Source organism: Lontra canadensis, unplaced genomic scaffold, assembly GCF_010015895.1.
Source record: "Lontra canadensis isolate GAN:19392208 unplaced genomic scaffold, GSC_riverotter_1.0 scaffold128, whole genome shotgun sequence".
NCBI classification, from domain to species: domain Eukaryota; kingdom Metazoa; phylum Chordata; class Mammalia; order Carnivora; family Mustelidae; genus Lontra; species Lontra canadensis.
The window spans coordinates 1694499-1700110 of NW_022631122.1; the positions used below are offsets into that span (position 1 = coordinate 1694499).

The window sequence follows — 5612 nt, forward strand, 5'->3', positions numbered from 1 at the left end:
GCATTAGATTACCCAGTCATGTTGGCAAGGCCAAATATTCCTTAAGATTCAGCTGATCCCTTCCTCCATGAAGCCTTATGTTGTTTTTTTTTAAGATTTTATTTATTTATTTGACAGAGAGAGAGAGAGGACAAGCAGTGGGAGCAGCAGGGAGAGAGAGAAGCTGGCTCCCACTGAGCAGAGCGCTGACATGCGGCTCAGTCCCAGGACCTTGGGGTCATGACCCGAGCCAAAGGCAGGCACTTAACTGACTGAGCCACCCAGGTACCCCCATGAAGCCCTATCTGACTGCCTCCCAGCTTGAAGCTGATTCATCTCCCCCCGCCAGCAACATCTCTGCATAATAGCACTTACAATCTCTTATCTCTGTCTACCTCAGTCCTGGCTGGAGACACCACATGCACAGCATTTCTATGTCCCCACCACATGCATAGAGTTTCTATGTCCCCACCACCCTCCAGAGCTCACGATGACCTGTCATTTACTGCCCAGTTGGTCATGGTGGGAAGCCTCCACTTCACAAAGAAGCTGAGTCTTGGAATGACTGTGCCTGCCCAGAGTCCCAGAACTGGTGAGGGTCAACACCTACATGTACACCCAGATCTTCCGGGTCAAGTGTTCCTTCTGCTGTTCTGGGCCTACAGGTAACTTAAAGGACATGAAGACATTGGGAGGACGAAAATCTAGAACATAGCTTCCCTGCCCTCAAACAGAAGATGAGATGATAAGTTATGGGCAGAGGTTCCCAAAATACGACACAGTCACACATAAAAATGCCCACAGAGGCCAGTCAAGGGCAGATGAATGGTTAAAGTAAGCTAGGCAAGGACTGTGTGGCACCTGGGAAGCCGCGTTCCCCTGAAGGGCACATCCTTTATTCAGAGCTGACAGATTGCTACTACATAGGGACCAGGCCCAGAATTACTCATTTTACTTTTATAGTTGGAAATCTCAACTTTAATATAAAATCTCCAACATTTTTCCTGTTGGCAGCTAATAAACGTTTAAAAAAGGAAACTAAGGGCCAACTCTATCTGCAAGCTGGATGTGGCCAACAGTTCAGGAGTCTGCAACCCCTGACGTAGACCCACTCCCAGGACATCAGATCAACCAATGCAAAGGAATTTACCTCACTCTGGCGCCCACCCTGGCCAACTCACATGGCGCCATCTTGCCACGAGAGAACGGGATGAAACACAAGGTTTCCTAGCGTGTCCCCTGCATCACTCGGATGGTTACCTCTCTTGGAGAACCAGATTTTTTGAGGATTCGAACACACAAATGGTGGGCCTCAGCCACCGGGCTCCCTACTTCAACTTAACCTTCTGTTCTTCCATGATACCCGTGTCCTCAAGCTTACTGTCGAGTAACCTCATCATTGTGATCAACCAGTGGGCCTGACACATCAGTCAGCCTCCTAGAAGGAGACTGTTGTGTTTGTTTTTTTTCAGTTTGTGTCTGATGTGGCATTTCTTTTGCTTCCGTCAGAATGTCTATGGCTTTCTTACAGAATTCCTTTCAGATGGTTCTTCAGGTGCCCCATAGAACCCCACACAGTATTGGCACAATCACAAACATTCCATAAATGTGAAGCAGAAGTACAAATGGCCTTCCAGACCTTCAACACACCCTCTTCTCCTTGCCTCTCTGCAGGCATTTTCATCTTAGACCAGCTGCCAGGTCAACTCTGCTGGTCCTTCCGTCACCTACCATCACCGAGTGCCTGCCATGCAGTGGTCCTACTCCTCATCCAGTCTTCACAGCAATCCTCTAAGACAGGTCCCAACCTGTCGTCTCCTATGGATGAGAAGAACGAGGTCCAGAGAAGGAGAAAACACTCGAACAGTAAAGTCAGGGGTTGGACCCCAGTCAAAACAATCCCAGAGTCTGCCCCCAGTGACTCCAGTTGTACAACGTCAGTGGGTTCTGAGATTATCCCCACATTACAAGTGGCGAAAGAGGCCAGAGAGGTTCCAGACTTCCTAGACATCACCCACCCCCACCTGTAAAAAAGCAGAGTTCATGATTCTGTCAGGTCAACCAGAAGCTCAGACCCAAGGAGCAATTGTAGACCCACTTCTAAATTTCAACATAGGCTTCCATGAAATGAAAAAGAGAACTATAATAAACAGAAGAAAAGAAGTTTAATGCCGGCTTTGCACTAATCCCTTCGAATCATGCCTTTAATTAAAAAGGTAATTTGTAAAAAGGTACGCATGAGCTTAATATGTTGGCTCCTTCCCGTCATTGGTGACTCTGATTTCTTCTCTCTTTACAAGCACACTCCTGCCTCACGGCCTCTTGCTATTCAGTGTGTGGTCCGTGGACCAGCAGCAGCAGCATCTGGGGTTTCCCAGGAATATGGGGTCTCGGGCCCCAGCCAGACTCACTGCATCAGAGTCTGCACGTTAACAAAATCGCCAGGTGACTTATGTGCAGGGGAAAGTTTGAGAACTGGACTATATGACCCCAAAGAATGTCAAATATAACCATTTTGTGAATAATTCTCTTCAGTGTGTCTAAAGACAACATTGAGGGGGCGCCTGAGTGGCTCTGTTGGTTAAGCATCCAGCTCTTGCTTTTGGGTCGGGTCATGAGCTCAGGGTCCTGGGGTCAAGCCCCACATCGGGCTCTCTGCTCAGCAGGGAGTCTGCTTCTCCCTCTGCCTCTTTCCCCCTGGTTTGTACATTCACTCCTCTCTCTCTCGCTCGCTCGCTCAAATAAATAAATAAGATTACGTGACTAATGAGTACTGGTTTTTTTTTTAAAGATTTTATTTATTTATTTGAGAGCGAGACAGTGAGAGAGAGCATGAGCGAGAAGGTCAGAGGGAGAAGCAGACTTCCCATGGAGCTGGGAGCCCGATGTGGGACTCGATCCAGGGACCCTGGGATCATGACCTGAGCCGAAGGCAGTCGTCCAACCAACTGAGCCACCCAGGCATCCCTGAGTACTGGTTTTTAAATCCAAAAAAAATCTGCCCAGCAACACAGCTCTGGAGGGGACCGCAGTGAAATGTCTCAGAAATCTCAGTTCTCAGGTGAGCAAGCTCACTCCTGGGGGCCGCCGGGTTACCCCCAAATCCTCGTCCCCTGCAGCCAATCCTCACCCTCGTCTGCCATGGCTACTTGGCTCCTTCACCCAGTGTGCCCACTGGACCTTCTGCAAGGACCTGGGTCTATTTTTCACAGAGCTGGAGGGGGTCGTGGCTTTGAAAATCCATGTTGAATGACTAGAGCAAAACTGATCTTTTGCCACATGGAAGAACGCACCCAAAAATGAAGTAATTGGGGAATAACCATGAACCTTAGGGGCTGTCCATAAAACAAGCCTAGGATGGGTTGGAGAATGTCCTTATAAAGCCATATGATGACTCCTTGGTGGCTGAGCTGTGGGTGGTATGGGGCTGACCAGACTCGTGGAATCCCGGGTTATAGGAAGGTCGGAACTGTTTTGGTCACCGGCCAAATCTACAATTAGTCCTTGGGGGAGATGCACGGGAAGGGACCCTTGGCTGGAAGGGTGGGTCAAACCCGGGAAAGCCAGAAGCCTTCCCCAGAAGGCGGTGCCCGGCTTTTCCTAGGGCCTGCTGGAATTTCATTATCCTGTTTGCACTGTACAGATGGGAATTTAATAATTAATTAGGGAATAGCTCACCCCAGAGCCGGGCAGGGGGATTATACAAATCAACTGAGATGTAGCAAGGGGCTGAATATTTCATAGTGTGTTTAATTTGCAAATGCTGCCCACTGAGAAGGCTTAGGCAGGGAACCTACCAACATAATTCTTATTACTCCTGCAAAACTACTTGAGTTTCCATCAGACCGCCTTCTTTTCAATTGTTTTCGCCAAGCACTTCTTTCAAGACATGTAATATTTTTCAAAAATGGGAGGAAAAAAGAGCCAAAATGTAAAAGAATATTTATTAGGAATGAAATGGACCTGTTCAGATAAAATAAAAACTAACCTAGACCCTACATTTGTTCAGCCTGTATCTCTTTTTAACACTCAAAGAGCTCTATCCTGATCATTTTCTCTCCTGTGAACTCTGATTGAGGAAGCTGGACACTAAAAGTATCCAAGGCATTACTTCTCGTGTGTTCCACACACGATTTCATGCATTAATTAAACCACCCACTGATTCTGAACACCCTTGATATCCTTCCTATACATTTTCCTTCCCTTACCTAAGCAGGAGTAATTCTCTACTATCTTTGCAACAAGAACCCTAACTGCTGTAGCTGGTGTGGACAATAGGGGCCAGAGGACCACACACCCACAGGCTTCTAGCTAATTCCATCTTTTCTACCACCACCACCATCACAGGTTGAAAACTCAATCATCTAGAGGAGGGTCAGCAAACTTTTTCTGTAAAAGGACAAATAACAAATACTTTAGTCTTTGCAGCCCATATGGTCTCGGATGGAACTTCTCAACACTGCTATCCTAGGGGAACGTGGCCACAGACTGTATGTAAACAAATGAACATGGCTGTGTTTCAATAAAACTTTATTTACAAAAACAGATGGCAGGCCAGATTTGGATGCCAGCCAAATTTCTAGATGTTCTGCTGTAGCATTTCTTAGGACTTCATCCAAATTTATGCTTTAAAAAAAAAAGTTAAAGATGTTCTTGGAGCGACTGTGTGGCCTACACAGTTTCCATGGAGACTGAAGATGGTTTTCTGAAGGACGTGGCTGACATTCACCCCCACCACTGGAAATCCTGTACTTTCTGAACAGGTGGTACTATGTTACCTGTTTCCTGCTGGAACTCTTCATATTTCTGTAGAAAGCTCTCCTGTTACCATATCCAACAGCGAATCTAGTCCTAGACATGGTGATGTTTCTCCTTTACCTTGGAGTTGAAGGAGTTCGACTATTTTTTGGTACAAAGGGAAACCTCTGCCAACAAAAGATGCCACTTGGTGTTAGCATGGCCTTGACCTTCCCATCTGTCACGGTGGCCTCCTATTATCTGCCACAGACCTATGTGCTCCGCTGGAAGCCATCATGAACAGCATCTCGCTCTTCTTCTGTGGCTCAGAGCTGCTGCCTGAGGTGTTCCCCCTGACGGCTTTCTCCAGTATGGACCAGATTGGGAGTACAAACATTTCATTCAGCAGCCCTCCACGGGATGAGACCACAGATATTTCCGCTCTTTAACCACACCAGTGAGAACTGGTGGGTCAGTTGTCCTGGGAAAGGTTCTACTCTTCTTTGGCACAGACATTTGGGCAACAAACTGAGCAGAAGGCCTCTGGGCATCATCTTCTGAACCAGGACCATCAGCCTTCAGCCTGAGAGACTGTTCCACATCCAGTGCTGGGAGGAACAAGGTTGTCCCATCCTGGCCCCTCTCAAAAGCAGTTCCCTGGGGCCCTCAAGTTCTCTTCGGTCGTTGTGGCCAGAGCAGCTTGTCCGGACTGTGTAAGCACCTTGGGCTTCCAGCAGGACCGGAACAGCTTACTCCCCGTGCGTGCTGTGCACACCTGTTCCGTGAGCTCAGCGAGCCTCGGGAAGCTCTGCTCCCAGAGTAAAGCAAAAGCCTCTCACCTCAGTCCTCAGAGACCGAGCTCCAGAGCCTTTTTAGTAGCTCCTAATGTTATTTTT

At 47.7% G+C, this 5612-nt stretch overlaps 1 pseudogene; it reads left to right on the forward strand.

Moving 5' to 3' along the window:
- The first annotated feature begins 4842 nt into the window (after positions 1-4842).
- Positions 4843-5165, forward strand: LOC116857906 (annotated as a pseudogene).
- The last annotated feature ends 447 nt before the right edge of the window (positions 5166-5612 follow it).